Here is a 17,530-nt window from a genome sequence, read left to right on the forward strand (position 1 = left end):
TGAAAACGATGAACATCGGGTGGAGAAGCCACATATGCATTTTTGGGCCAGGTGATAGTTACATTAACATCTACGCTAATACATTAGTAGAATTAGTAGAATTAGTAGAATGCAACAATTATTCCATAGAAAGCATAGACACTATACTGCTCGCATTTTCGTCAAATTATAACTATCCTTGTCGAAATACTGTACTAAAATGGTCGTAGTAGTTCATCATCATCTTTATTTCCTTCCATGGAAGATTACATGATATTAGAATAAATCATCTGAATACAATCAATAAATAAGTATTAAAAAAAATAATTAGAATACAAATTCTTACACTATATCAGCCAACAAAGTGTTCGTCAACTGCATAAGTTGCAAGTTTCAGTACCTTATCTGCAAAAGATAGCTGCACACTGCATGACAAAGTATGCTGCATACAGGACGAATAGCTTGGAGTTTTCTTTGTCGATTACACCTGATGGTAACCTTGCTTTTACAAACCAGATATAATCGCCACTAATAAGAAACCGATCGAAAAATGTCGCTATTTTGTAACTCTCTAAAATTATTTCGAAGCGCCTGGCGGCACCCAGATACGACACTATAAACGAATCTTCATTAAGTGCATGCGCATAAACTTGGAATTTATTCTCAGAGACGCACCTTTCCCTTCTTAACATTTCTAAATCTGCAGTTGAACACCGGGTCATCCGTGAGTGCGCATTCAGCTTGGTAATTTTGACCTCTTAAATTCTGACATCAAAGCCATGAACTTTGAGTGGCATTTTTGTATCAAGAGTACGCCTCTGAGGTCTATCAACGAATCTGTGTTAGGGACAGTGGTTGTGAAGAGTTTAACCGATCATTAATAACCACTGAGGATAATTAGAACAGTGACAATACCCGTTTAGTTAAAGAGATTACTTCGACAGAATTTAAATATTACAAAAACTTTATTTTATTAGAGTAAATAAGATATTACATTTCATGCTAAGATTGTGATTATGTAGATTGCACGAAGGATCTGCAAGACATCCAAAAACTGTCTTTAAGAAAGAGATGGATGAAAAATTAATGTTTGCATCTTTCGTTGTAAATATTTGAACAATATAACTTGTCTGATATACCCATGAATGAAGGATTCGAACTTTCTGCAGATCATACAAATATATAAATGTAAATGCGATAAAAGAAAACAAAATTTTATTTATAGATACATACGCAATTATATACAAAAATCTTACGCATACTAATACACATTTAATCTCAACCATAACCATTTTTTCATTATAAGTCACTAAAATTTTCATGAAGACTTAGAGAACGTGAAAGCTTGCCGGGTATTACCATACATCCTTTAAGTAATCGGAAAATGTTATATAGGTAATTTTTATTTAAATTTACGTGCTCAAATTTCTTTACAACGGTACAGTTTGAAGTAGGGAAAGCGTGGAAATATATAGGCTCCAGAAAGGTCCCAAGTCCAACATTTAAAACTGTAAGAAACAACGATTACCGAAGTATAAATATGGCGACTTCACTGAGTATTGTGATGCATTAACCACTGACTCATACCTGTGCAAATGTAAATGTTCCCCCTTCAAATTTATTCCAGTAATACGACTTTGTGGAAACTACATTGGTTCTCTTCCAGCACAAAAGTCTAATAGCGACGACACCAGGTCTTATATAAATTAGAGTTGTAGTAAATTCTTTTTACTTTTTGTTTTCTTAAATGTAGCTCTGTAAATCAATAGGTATGCCAGGTTTGCGTCTAGTAAGTACAAGGCTAAAAACAACGAACACATAGACACTTTCTATTCTCGGTCACTATTAACTTCATCAGCGCGAATGTGATGTCGACAATATGTTTCCTGATGTATACGATTCATGAGAGAGAGAGAGAGAGAGAGAGAGAGAGAGAGAGAGTCATAAGATGTCAGGAACGTATGGAAGATATCTTCCCACTCGATGTGCCGGAAACCCTTGTTGTTAACTTTTCAGGTAGCAGAATATATATTACCCCAGTCCATATGCATGCTGAGTAATGATATGTTAAAAATGATTGACCTATTGAACATACATACTGTATAGTATTTTAAAGAGTATTTTTTGCCGAAATTCCTAAGGGGCCAAACATCTACGTTTGAATAAACCTCAAGGTTAGGTCCGTCCATTAATATCTGATTAAGAGTAAATGCACCATGAAAGAAATTGAACTTTAAAGGACAAAGTTCCAATTTGCTTGACTGTACCTTATATGTGTTGAAGATGGACTCTTATCTAAAGATGTAATGTATCAACAACCATTTCTAATTTTTGGAAGGTTAAGTTTATGATCAAATGAATATAACATCGTGATATCAGACAAAAACATAGCACACACAATATTAAACTGTAGGAAGAACCCAAAGGTCAAAAGGTAACAATTCAAAGAATGATAAACCGTATGATATAATACACTGAAAACGTAATTTATTGTAAAAATCCAAAATATGCAATAAAATGGATTGCATATGTTTAGTGATTCATCGCTATATTTTGCCACGCAAACTGGTTAATTAAACTCTCATTTTAATAGTGATCTTTAACAAAAGCAAATGTAAAGTGACAAGCGAAAAAAGTTATGTAATTCTTCAAACGAATATCTAATTTTTAGTAAAATAAGTGAGTGAAATATATTCTTCGTGTCTTTTAATGTATAGTAGAAATTAAAACTGTTGTGATGATAGCCTTCATTTTATTTTTAATTAGAGATACAAATGATGATTGATCTATCGAAGTTTCTCTTTTATAGGATCAAAATCTAATGACGAAGTCTGAACAAAGTCCGTGTTGGATGGAATAGGAGAATTTAATTTATTGACCGAAACACCAATGTCTGCCTATCGGTGGTTGGTTGGTTTAGAACGATAGGGTAAACACAGTATTGCTTATATCATGAAGAGAAATTGGGAGCTACATTTAAGTGCCTTTCCTCAGACTACTATGAATCATCATACACAAGCTGGACAAGGCGAGTGTCAATTCGACAATCGCAGGATTACGAATCTGGTTTTCTACTATCAGCGGCTCTACAGCCATATAAAAAATCAGCTTTTTGCACAATAAAAGCTCTAGTTTCCACTCCACCGTGTATTCTTGAAGGAATGTAAACTTTACAATTTTGGCTACCGACGAAAATTATTCAAATATAACCAACACCTGTATTGTTTTATTGCTTATTTGTGACATATTTCTGTATAAATCATATGGTGTCAGAGCGCAATGCATGTGATGTCCAACTGGGATCATAGACACAGATTTATGTTATTAATTTTTATGATAGATTAACATTTGATACTATCTGTGTATCTTCCTAGCTTGCATCAAAGGTTCTTGTAAATATCAGAATCATTAAATATCCTTTAGATATGATGAACAAACAAAAGTGCAGGAATAACATTCCAGTGTAAGATTAAAACATAAGACATATTTTGTTTGTTTATGTTTGTTAATGCGAGAACATGACATAAATTTTAGAATGGTTTAGGATTCTCTTGCACAAATCTATTTTGTAATATCTTGAAGCTATATTCGTGAACTGTCCTAACAGGCCTACGATATGAAAATCATTTAAAATGTTTGTTCTGAAGACTTTCGATGTCTGTCAGATAACTAACTATAGATGACTTAAGGTGCCGTAGTTCCGAATTAATATCACGTAGAAAGTACAACTTTGCCGCTCCACCTTTAGCAATGTCGACGTTTCCAAAAACTAAATGACACAAAGAAACTTTCATTACATTATCACAATCTAAAAAGCACATATTGGCTGTTATTGAATAAGCACAGCACGATTTTAATCATGGTTATGACAAATTAGTACAATTTTGTATATGACCGCTGCTTCTGATGGAACAATTCTGTGTCATGACATACTTGTTAATACTGAGCATACATGCAGCATTGGTTCTAAGCATTTTATCATGCTTACGTGGAACGGCAGATAAATCACTTTCGATGTATGGTTATGTGTTCCATGTAAAGTTACGTATGCTGTGATAGAGGCAGTCATATATGAAATGTACATTTTTCATAGAACTCAGGACTCCGTAGGGTACGACTGTGACAATTAATTAAATATTGTCCGTACATAACAAATTATTGAGGATTTGAAATAATTAAAACTGACCATATTCGGTACATGCAGTTACTGTACGGATGCCAAACAATCTGGTTATTTAAAATAAAATAAAATAAAATAATCGAAAAGTAGCTCTAAATTTCTATGTCAGAGTCTTATCCTGTAGTTCATTAAAATGTTGAGAAGCAAGGTTGAATGTATACATTTTAAACTTTAAATCAAGAGGTATATCTTCCGTGATATATGATAAATATTTTGATTTAACTGCTGTATACAATGCATAGAAATAGGGTTCCATTATACAGATATATATATATATATATATATATATATATATATATATATATATATATATATATATATATATATATATATATATATATATATATATATATATATATATATATATATATATATATCGTCTAATACATGCAAATATATACATTGTCAATAGTTAAACAGCATAATTCTGCCTGACAAAAAGGTAATAATGGAAGATAACTAAGGTGATAGGAAAGAGAAGAAACTACTGGTAATGGAATTCGGCATCGAAACGATCAATTGTTGTAGGCGAGATTGGTTGAAAGGTCAGAAACAAAGAATGAAAAAATGCAAAGATCACAGATATCCGAGATGTAATTATACTTACTCAGATTAACGATTTCATATAGAATTGATTGTTTTCATGATGAAAACAATACAGCGGCAAGGAGACTTTGAACGAAAAAGTGCTTATAATTTCCATAGTTAACTCATTTGAGATCTTGGCTTGTAAAGAAGTGATCTTTACGTTAAACTTGCGTTGTGTCCATATATCAAATGACAATATAGGTTACATTTATATTTTCCTAATAATAATAATAATAGATGCAAATCATGCCTTATAATCATAATGTATATAAATTACAATGAGATGACAATGCAGCTTGGAGAAAAGTTTCGTTTAAAGTTGATATTTGCTTATAAATTCCATAATGACAGAACATACCCGAATAACATAAATCGATGACTTTACCGTAATAGTTATAAATTCCATAATGACAGAACATACCAGAATAACATAAATCGATGACTTTACCGTAATAGTTATAAATTCCATAATGACAGAACATACCAGAATAACATAAATCGATGACTTTACCGTAATAGTTATACCCAAAAACATAGTTGCCCATCTGTTTGAAACGCTCGAGAGAGTAGTAAAATATGGTTTTAAAGCAAACGTATGGTGTATATAAGAAAACGCGAATCTGACAAGAAACCATTTCAAAAGATCAAACGTAATATTTTATATCTATATATTATACGTTTCATGTTGATCATACTTAAGCAGTTTTATATTTAATTCAATGAATACTTTATGACACATGCTAGTGTTTATAAACAATTGATGCATTGTAAATTATTAATTGCAAAAAGCAGTGGTCAACGTTATATTCACTGAGGATATTTAAACATCATACTTAAAGCCTCGCTTTGATACATGTCAGCTACGTCTTTTCACGTCAGTTTGACGTAACACATTGCACATTTTTCAGACTGGTTCATGTTACCAAGGGTACCAACTCGTCAAAGTATCCGATCTGAGTTACTTGTGTTCATTAAAAATTTATCTGATTCAGACAGCTGAATAAAATTGTATCAGGAGGTATGCATATATTCGTTCATTGAAGTTGAGTTTCTTCCAGGAGAAATCGACACGATATCATTTTTATTCCTAACCTGAACTTCAGCCTGAAACACGTTGTTGCAAATGTATCAAATTTGGTATCGTTTGATACATTGAAAGTGCATAGTTGTCGAGTAGAAATTTGTACAGTGGATACTGGAAGAAAACAATGACGAACTAATTTGTAATAAATGTTTGTTAATCTTATTGACCTTAAGCGTGAATTTTCTATATCATAAAGGTTTTTCATACTTCCGGTAGAAGTTTATTCATTTCAGTAACAAGCGGAGCCGAGTGGTGCCAACGTAGGCTGGACAGTATGTTTGCCTTAACTTAAAATAAAGGCAATTTTACATTCAGTGACCTCGTCATCTTTTGTGGGTTAATAAGTTTTGTGGATCCCGTCTGTCCACCAAATGATACATTTGAATATCATGCCAACAATGGAGTAATTTGTTGAACCGCATGATCCATAACCACAGATCTCAAATTGAAATAACAAAGAATGTTTCAGTTTTGGTAACACAGTGAAATATTAGACTACCTCAAAATAATCGAATTGGCTTAAATTGCAGGTCAGTTCGGTTTTGTGTTTCAATCACACGTGTCTTATTTCTTTATGTTTAAAATATCATCGCATATTATGCAATAAAAGTACACATAAAAAGTAAAACATTAGATGATCCATTCATAATTAATGCTTCATAGTGAAGCGTTGGCCACACATTTCAGACAAGTTGGCAGCAATGTGAACAAAACAGTTAATTAATACTATTTTTCCTGGGTGTTTTGAACACGTTAATGCCAAAGAAGCTTCTTGTTATTTGTTTGTTTTGTTTTGAAGGAATAGATTGCCGCTGAAGTGAAATTGAACCTCTAACACAATTTGGAGGTCCTTTTTGTACAAATTATGTATACTTCAGACCTCAGAGAGAGAGAGAGAGAGAGAGAGAGAGATTTATAACTGCAGGAAGTGAAAAGTTATTGAGCCTTATAGGGAGATGTTATGTTCGCTGTGATATAAGTTAAAGACATTATGCAGATTAGGAGCTTTTTGAACCTATATAGATAAGTTGAATGTAATGATTAGAGACACTATCATTTATGGTGTCCGTTGATGTCTGCTTAAAAGCTCTATCGTGTAGAAAATCCCATATCTTTCAGGAAATGCATTTGACACTCAAGCCAATCACATTGGAATCCAACTTTGACTTTCACTCTTTGTTTGGCGTGGACAAGGTATTAGATTTGTTTGAGGTATATCTGAGATAGATGTTGATTTACAATTTGTAAGATGTAAGAACAGAACACAGAACAATTGTATAATCTTCTCAAATGATATGTTCATGTTATGGATATGGTTCATAACAGCACAATGTGAAATAAAGTGCAAACTAGTTATGGAAATAATGAAAAGTTTCGACCAGGTGTTAATGGCTTCAAACAATATAATTATACATTTCAAGTATCATGCGTTGAATTATGCTTGAAATAGTACCATCACGTGGTTTTGCTACTGTATTTGCTAAGAATATGTCATTGTTTCTTGTATATAAAAAACGTATTACGTCGCGATGAAAGTTGAAGCGATTAAGGAACAAAAGAAAACGCGTCACTTAAAAGGTTAGTCCTCGTAACTTTTAAATATGTTCATCCACAGTGTACGTTAAATACAAAATACTTAAGTGACAATATCTGCATTGCTTGGTTTCTAATCTGAGATAACGATTTATGAATCCGAGATCTCCGTTTGCTAATTAGTGATAAGTAATTGCTAATCTGAGATCTATTTGCTGTGAGAGTAAGCTGAGTTCTCTAAGTAGTAAATTAAACCAATATGTTTAACTAGAGAATCACGATTTCATAACAGAAAATATATTTTTCCATTTCAATATGATCGGCTAGTTTCCCTTGTTGGGCCCATACGCATAACTATGTATTGATCAATTAGAATGGGTCTCTGTGACCACGATCTGTTAACCCTTGACCCCACCCCAACAGCATTAGTTATATCCAATGGTGAACATCTTTACTTTGGTTGATGGCAATTTATTTATGGTATTAATATTGTTACATCCATAAAATTACAATCTGGAATCCCATCAAAACTTTAGACACTTCTGACTGTACTCTTGATCTTATAGCTCGTGGCCATCAATTTGTGCATATTTCCCCCTCTCTGGTAAAAACGTAATGGCAAGGGCAGACGATGTGTTCCTGATAAAAACAAGAATTATTGCCCCTACAAAATGGGATAAAGAATTAATCAGAGAAATATAAAACCTAAAATACAGCTCTCTGTGAAGGTCATCTGGCATTGTTTTATTTGGGTTAATTGTTGACGAAGAGTGTGTTCTGAGTCGTAGAACGGGTAATACATATGATTAATGACGGGTTGGAAATTCGTTTTGGAATCATAACAATTATAAATGAAAACGATATCAATATAGATTGTTGATGCTCCTATCTCAAATATACTTCTGACATTGTTCAGAAAGTATGATTCGCTTCCAGACAGGTTGCGCCCGATGCTGAAAAATGAATCAATCAATAAAAATAATTTGCAGAGTATTGCACAGAAATTGGTTTTACTAACATGCACAAAAGTTATCTTCAAATTGATATTTTAATTTAACGAGCTTTTGATAATAATCTTACTTTTGTTTTAAGTGGTAGTTCTTCGGTTAAAATAATTTTCCTAACCAGTCATCAAGCTCACATCTGTCTGTATATGTGTGTGTTATTCGGATAGCTTCTCTCTCTCTCTCTCTCATATATATATATATATATATATATATATATATATATATATATATATATATATATATATATATATATATATATATATATATATATATATATATATAACTATATATATATAACTATATATATATATATATATATATATATATATATATATATATATATATATATATATATAGTTATGTATAATTAATTTAATTGTTAGTTTTATTTTATTTTATTTCATTACCTGCTTTTGTAACGTACATTGTATGATGGACTTGACCTTGTCCAAAACTCAGCTCATTTCTGCTTGACTTGATTTACTTTTTTATTTCAGTCGTTGTAAACAACTAATTGAGAGTTTAATTATTCTTTATGTGTATGGGCTTAATATCAGAATCTTTATTAACAGAAGTAAATATGTTTATTTGGGTCAGGGTTTTGGACTTTGGTAAGTGAATTGTTTAGGTTATGGTTTTGATTTTGTAAACATCATGATCATTCTAGAAGGTTAAATTACATTAGGTAATTTTTATATAGAAAATGCCAATTGTGAGCAGAGGTCAAGTAAAGAAACATATAATCTTGCAATTGTGAGGAAATGATCATTTGTGCGCTTACATCTAACATTTTTCAAGTTGTATTATGTTTTGATCAGTTGGAATGAATTATATTTTCTTCAGATTATTTAATTCAAGAGATTATTTGCTCCAGATATGCAAACGTGCTATGATACAATTCTGAGACAGATACATTTTCTGGAATTTATACTGAATTCAAACCTGGAATTATATTACTGTGATTCAACAAAAGACTGTTGACACATCAACACTTTAATACCTACAAGAGATACGTCAGCGACTTCAGTCTTTAGAGTTTTTTGGGGACTTTTACTAAATTTTATTCAGGACTTTCAATTATTATGACTTGTGACTGTAAATCTTGGATTATTTTGGGAATTCGCAATACCGTAAGTGTATGCTGGGGAAATACATTATTTGTAAAATTGTACAAACCTTGGAGTATTTTACTCTTTTCTGTTACTTATCTTAAGAGCATCTTTGAATCTTGTCAAGAAACAATTAATCAACTAATTAACTTTAGGTAGACATATTTTAATACAAATACTATTTTCATACTGGTTATATAAATTTTAATGTTAATTCTGCCTACTATTATCTAGCATTCTTCTATAGAATCTAGGGAAAACACTTTCCGTCCTGTCTGGCAGATATTTATAATTCTCTATACTTCTATTTACCTTGATTTCTTTCATAGGAATCCGGTATGAATTTGTGTAGATGATTAATTTCTAGGTCGTCAAGCGAGTGTGTCTGCTACACACTAATGCATATATCCCCGAGTAAGTAACATTTTTTGGTGATGTGTGGTTAGTCGTGAGGGATTATGGGCTTGTGTGTGCCGGCGCGGCGATGTGTGCCGTTTACCAGCGGACTTGGGTTCGAATATCCGTAGAGTACGAAATAAAAATTATCTAACATATATGATAATATTATATATATAATCAAGGAAAACACAATTATACAAATATCAAACAAGAAACGTTTACTTTAAGATATTCTGATTTACTTCGTGTTAAATCAGTTTGTCGCACTTGATTTATTCAAATTAGTAGATTCACTCGTGGATGAACATAATAAAAGCAAAGAGAAAAATACGGGGAAAGAAACAAATGCATGAAATTATTGTGATTCCCTTTACCTGAAATTGGCGCAATCTCGTCTTACGCCAACCAAGGTTGAGCTATGAAAAATGGCTACCAACATATGAAATAGCTGCAGACGACAGTCATGGTCAATTTAATAATCTCCAGCTTCGCAGTGGCATCCTCGCACGTCCCGCTGACCTCTGTATTTCATTTGTTTTCGTCGTTTACCAGAGTGTGAAACGAATTATCATCTAGGACTGATAATAATTTGTAATACTACTGCAATAGGTATTTGTTGTCATAGGCATGTCCCCACGTTTCGTTGTTTGTCCAAGCTGATATCCAGTGCGGCCGCCGCTTCATACAGCCACACACATTCTGCCATGGCAGTATGTCATTATTAGCGTGTGGAAAATGTAAACGAGTAAAACGAAGACTGTTGAGTACAATGTCGACGTCCACTGCATTGAAAAGATAATCATTTGCGGGATGCTTAGAAAGAAATACAATATCCAGGCTATTCCTACAGTTTTATTCGTTCTCCTATTCGGCCAAGTAAGACAAAGAAATGGGTAGCATATTGCGATAAAACGGTCAATGACAATGACCACTAGAATATAGGAAGCAGCATAAACAGTTGCCACTTAAAGAGATGTAACCACTTCACACAGAACCGCGCCTCCTTGGAAGGGATAGATGATGTCCCACATGAGTTAGGGAATCAAACTTCCAAAATTAACAAAGAGATCAGCCGTAGCCGAGTGAACCATCAGCCGATTAATGCGGGTTAACCTCTTCTTCATCCGGAACAAAATTATGAGGCAGTAAGATTACCTAATAATGCTACTGAAAATATCACACCTTGCACCTCTATTTCACACTGTACGAAAAACATGTCGCGCCCATTATTAACCGTCTTAGTGTTTGATATTTAATTGCCTTTGCTATGGTTATATTCATGGAAAATGTTGCTATTTGGTATGTTCGGAAAAATTAATGTTGATGATATATTATAGTGCTGTACATTGCGTCTGACAAAGTTTGTTTACTCCTTTGTAAAATAATGACAATTTTGTGTTTGCATATTACTTAAATTTTTAATTTCCTCATTAGCACAAACAAAACTAACAGCCATTCCGTTATTAACCTCCGGTGTCCTTTATTTGGTAACTGTCAAAATATCCCAGATAGGATGCCTTGAAACATTGTAGCTAACATGAGCTGGTAACGTTCAACGATAATTCTATTTTGTCCGGTTTATGTCATACGGCATTCCTAAATAAATGTTCTCTTTCCAAGTAGTGCGAACTATAATGAAAACACAGAGTACGTTTAGATTTGTCGCAATATTTACTTAGTCATTAGATTGCCCCTTTAACATGGTCTTTGAATTACAAAATAAAGAATAAACTAGAAGTTTAAATAACGTATTGTTGGTATCAATCAGCACTATATTGATTGCAAGCTGCGGTCCTTCAAAATGATTCAATACTACGTTTAAGAGAACCCCGTATCCAGAATGATGATTTGTTAACATTTTCATTTTAATGAGTAGCTTATCCAATCATATTCATGGAATTATTTGAATCAGAAATTGAATGGTATTGACAAATTTTGGGTCAATCGTTTGACATTATTTCAATTTAGTAATAATATAAAAGAAAAAATAATTAACAACAAAAAGCCATTTTACTCGAACAGCAAACATTTATACTTTAAGAATATTTATTAATATATAAAAAAGGAAAATAATAGTGATGTCACTATAACTGTTGAGTTACAGCGAGAAATTTCACATGTACAGAGTGTTTAATGACAATAATTTACCGCAAAACCAAAGTTTCCAGTTTCGAAAATCTAGTGAAATTATTCGAGATATACTTGCATTCTTATCCATAAACTCTAGGTATACGTTCCATCTTTAATTGCTGTGTTATGTTCTTATCCATTGCATGCTGTAATTGGTACCAATCAGAGCGTTTATCCGAACAACTCACTTTTCACTGTTTGGTAGAACAGAAATAAGCCGATATTTTGTGCTCGTCAAAAACAACTTGGCAGAAAAATTACACCTTGTATAGTGAGCGGGGGGATTTTGTCTGAATACTAGGTGACGATTACATGTGAATAATAAATGTAGTTGACTTTATATTCGGTGAATTTCCATACTAGAGAGTTCACTTAATACGATAGAAATTATGATATTTGTATGCTATATACAGATGACTTATTTTGATGCAAACCGGATACAGTAATGCTGATTTCGTTAGTATCACGTACGTATATCAAATATAGATACATATGAACTGACGTTTTAAGCACTATATACTGCTCTATGTTTGGCTTATGCTTTATTCATTTAACATATTCTAATTGCTTTCTGCAGATAGGTGTTAAGATGGTATATAGTGCCGAGAACAGAAAATTTTATTGAGCCATATATAATAGAATCTAACTGTTTTATATCGCTGAACAATCCACATTAAGAAGTAGGCAATTCTCTTATATTGTTCGGAAACTTTATAAGGCTTGAAACAATTGTTATCGAATAAATTTCTGTATTTACATTGAAACAAACGTTAATATCACTTTGACACTATATGAGTGTGGTTGATTCTTGAACTAGAACATAAAGACATAAGCACCATTACAATATTAGTCAATTAGTCATTCAGCCACGTTCTGTATGTATTTATGCACACGCGTACTTATTTATGTATGTAAGCTACTCAAAGGAAAACGTTCCAATTAAGTTTTGTACATATTGCATAGAGACTAAAGAAAATATGTATTTGAGCCTGCCAATTTAGAAAGTTTTGTCTTCTTGTATTAATCTCTCAATATCACGTTATGGCCATACTTGAATGTCGTGTATCATAGGAGAACTAGGCTATTTCCTGGTGATCCACGCTAAAAGTATCCTCGTTTTGTTTTACTTAATGGTTGGTTTGGGGGACAACTCATGTTGTACAGTCCTAAATGTGAAGGAATGCTGTTGACTTAAACCACCAAACAAGGCGTAAATTTCAAGCATATAGAAGTTTCCAGAGATTTGTAAATGTACTTAGCATTTTATTTTTATGCTAATTCCGTTTTAATGTAAACATTTAGCTTTAAAAAATTGCAATTGCTCGGCATCACAAATTCCCAAGTATTTGCCATATCATTATAATCTCAAGAGTGTCTCCCATCACATTTTCCCGATAGTCATCTTCCCTCTGACCTCCAAAACAGTGTATGTGTGTGATTTAGATTTTTAATGTAGCTTTAACAAATGCTCAGTCATATTGCTACAATGTCTGCAGTGTGGCAGTTTATAGGGATGTCTAGCACAAGGGCATCAGGACGTAGATATTTAGCATCATGTCCCACCTAGTCACTTGACACCAGGCGGACAAGTCCTAACATTAACATGTCAATGCTGATTTCCAAGCAAGGCAGTTGCTAGCAAAAAAAATTATAAGTCTTTGGTAAAACACGGCCGGGATATAATTTGCGCTTACATAAATTTACATCAAATAACAGATGTGGTTATGGCTCATCGATTTCTAGATCAATATAACTATTTTTCATTGTCATCAACAAGTTGAAATAAAATATTTGCAACATAATACAGTTAAAATTTTGACTCCTGTAGCAACAGCCATGTAAAGTTTTGCAAATATAACCGTTTTTCTGTTTTATTTGTTTGTCTTGTCTATGTTTTGTATTTGACAGTAGCATTGAACTTCGTCTTTCTCTCTGATTGGATATAATAAAATGTAAAAGGATTTTTCTAATGGTAAGCATTTTCTTGTAATGACTAATACTCGTCCCGAATACTGACTTAATGGTAGTTCAATGCTTAAAATAAACCTTAGGCATATTTTATTGCTCAATCCAAGGTTTGACGTTCACATCTATTTCTGAACTGATTTATGACGTTCACAAGAATTTCTGAATATGAACTAAGTTTCTATTTACGTTATTTATTCAAAGGTATAAGCCTTGACGAAATTGTCTGCGGCATGTAAGTATTATGTTAATTACTCAACGAATTCCTTTTGGAGCTTTTATGTGAAGGTCGTCTTATTTTCAAGATTTAATTTGAATCTTAGTCATCACTTTCAAGTTTTAATTAAGCCCTAATTATAACAAGCTTCCACTCAAACAGCGTAGAGTTGTTTGGTAATGAGAATGCTAGCCCTTAATTACGTTACACTCTAAAGCTGTTAAGACTTTAGCTTCATTATACGGAGATATAATAAAAGTAACATATGTGTACTTTGGGCAGATTATGATTTGTATCAGTACTGGTTAACTTAGTTTTTAGGAGCATCTCATTATTATGGTTCGTGGACGGCAAGAGTTTTTGAAGCGCCGAATAGTTGCGATATATACCTTTTTATGTAGGAAAAGGAGTTATCAGTGTCGAAAACTTAATCAAATGAGATAAATAACGACTTTTATCATGATAGCCGTTAGGTGAACTGCATATCGGATTGTGCAGTATATATATTGGCTATTTCAGCTATTATATGTTGATGCATGGCTTGACAGAAGGGATGTTAGCGGTTAGAGTAGTGATCAAACTAGTATATTTCGTGTGCGGAGTCTATCGCCTATGTGTTTAATGGCGATTGTCACGAGCTGCGAAGTGCCACATTGTTTGAAAATCGTTGCAAATTTCGCCGGTATAGTTAGACCGCTGACAGACTTAGCTATGAAATGGCAATCTTTTAAAGTGTTTTCGGGTTTGTCAGGAAAGAACATATAACACTTTTTAGTGAAAATAATCATTTTACCAATCATGAAATCGCCAGAACCAGATAAAACGTGTATTGATAACTGATGTACCTGGCACAGGATTGAGTGGTTGTGCTACAATAACAAGAGTAGATGCACAAACCCATCCCGTGTCGCCTCGGGAGAAAACCTACCCCTTGATCGAGGAGTGCTTGGATCTGGTGTGGTGCAAATTTCACACGTATTTGTTCTGAGGGAAAATTGTCCTTGAAACGGGCCATCAGCCTCGCATGTATTTAAATAAAGCAAAAGTCGCCAACACAAGATTGATTGTTTTGTGCATTAACTCGGCCATATCGTTGCCGGATAAAGGTAGTTCTAAAGTCGGAAAATGTAAGAGCCGATTTCGTGTGCAGAGTGTTATTGGCAGATAATTTATGTGAGGAGCCATTCCATTGTTTTCCAAGAGGCGCCACTATATCAGCGGGGATATGTTGTCATGGCATTGTGTATACTTATTATTTATGCATTGGAACTAAAACGTGTTCGGGTTTCGTGCACGCGTACCGTGTTAACCAAAGATGGTTTATTTATTTATTAAAGAATACAAAGTTGCAATATGGCAATATCAGGCCATGCAGGGCACATTCTACCTACCGCAATCATTAACATATAGAGAAAAAAGAATATATCGCTTAACATTGTCTACTTCTTGAAGGGAAATATCTTTTTTTAGTTCCTTAAACATGATATTTATCTCTCCTTTTATATATGTGTATATCATAAAATAAAATAGAAAACGTCGTCATATCATATAATACTTTACTTTTGACCTTTTTATCACTTAAACATATTTTTCAAACGTAAAGATTGTACTATTGGAGGATTTAGGATTCATACATATTAATATTTTTGCAGTAAAATTCTGTATCATTACATTTCGCTTTTACAAAATGTAATGTTTACTACCGCAAAGGGACAAAAGGGCAATACAATATATTAAACTACATCCACAGTGTCTACAGGGCGTATACCGCCCGCCATTATTTTACTTCCAACACGGCCATCAGTTTGCTTCCAAACGTCAAATAACTGAATTAATTTAGAGTTAGACTGTACAACATATTTCAAACCACGTAATCTACGATTACAATCATCAACAAAATCATCGCCCGATAGTGCATACTTATATACTAATATTGTCATCAACAACAAAATCTAGGAAGGTCAATGATAAAAGGAAAACAACCACATATGATACATTTACAATCTTTATTAAAAGCACTATCTATTCTCACCAAAGACAACCAGTTCCTGTTAAAATATTTGCATCATTCATCGATTGCCTGCTCGTTTAGCAACTGTCAATTTTGTTTGCCAAATACTGAACATAAAGTCTAATCAATAAAGTATCGTCATACCAGACATTATGAAACAAACATTTTGTTCCTAACAAATGTATATTTTACGTTTACATTTATTCCCCACACCAAAACACACACATATTTTATTTTCCTATGGGTATTCTAAACATATTTCTTAGGTCACAGTCATTTTAAGAAGAACGGGAATATTTTGCTCCTATCTGATTGTAGATAACTCTTGCATAATTAACAGAGAAAAGCTTGAAGTCTCTTTCCCCACCATGTTTAGTTTTTGATAATATATTGGATTTTTGTCACCTCATCTTAACTCTCTAGTAAAAATGTTCTGTCTTCTAGTGTTCTTGTGTGAACTTTGGTTGTTTCTGTGTGAAAAGCAACTGGGTATCGTTTTGGTTACAGGACCGTGCAAACAGCAACTGGGTATCGTGATGGTTACAGTTGTATGTCATATTTTATTTTCACTGACGAAGACGCTCGACTATTAATAGTGCGATATTGATTCCAAAGATGTGTACAGGCTTCCTGAATAGAATCATTTCTCATGGAACACTGGTGTCCAGAAATATTTACTTCACTGCCTTTATACACTAAGTTTTCAATTGTTAGTTTTTTTAAAACAAAATTCCAATTGGCGTACATTGTATTCTATTTGAAAATATTGTCAATTGAGATCGTTTGATTGCGTGACATTGACTTTCTTCTGCATGAAAGTGTGACTAATTTCCGTATATTCTTATACTTGGGAATGGAAGCTCATGACAATTACGTGAGAGATATTCATCATTTATTCGGATTGCGTTCTGACGTTTAAGTTATAGAATCCTGGGGAATAGATTTTGACCCTTACGTTATGAAACATTAACAGATCTTGTGTTTTGGGGGAGGGAGAATTCGTCATATTCGCATTCAATTGGAATGTTGCAATGTTATCACCACCTTGAAACACATTTTAGTATTTATTTTTGGGAAAGGATGTTAACACTCTATTATTTTTATGCACATCTATGGGTACGTTCCCATGCTAGCGTGAGCAAATAGTAACAGCCATTTTGGTTGCACACTCTGTAGGCATGCACTGAGTATGATCATTCTGAGTATCTTTAACACCCGATGTAATTTGGAATAAAGTTCTTCAGGTTTTTATTGCTCGTATTGTTTTAAAAAGCAAAAACCTTACTCGCGAAGGTATCGCGCATAACCATTTTGTTTCCCTCCTTTTC

This window comes from Sinohyriopsis cumingii, chromosome 10 (assembly GCF_028554795.1).
Source record: "Sinohyriopsis cumingii isolate HCF-2022 chromosome 10, ASM2855479v2, whole genome shotgun sequence".
Taxonomy (NCBI): domain Eukaryota; kingdom Metazoa; phylum Mollusca; class Bivalvia; order Unionida; family Unionidae; genus Sinohyriopsis; species Sinohyriopsis cumingii.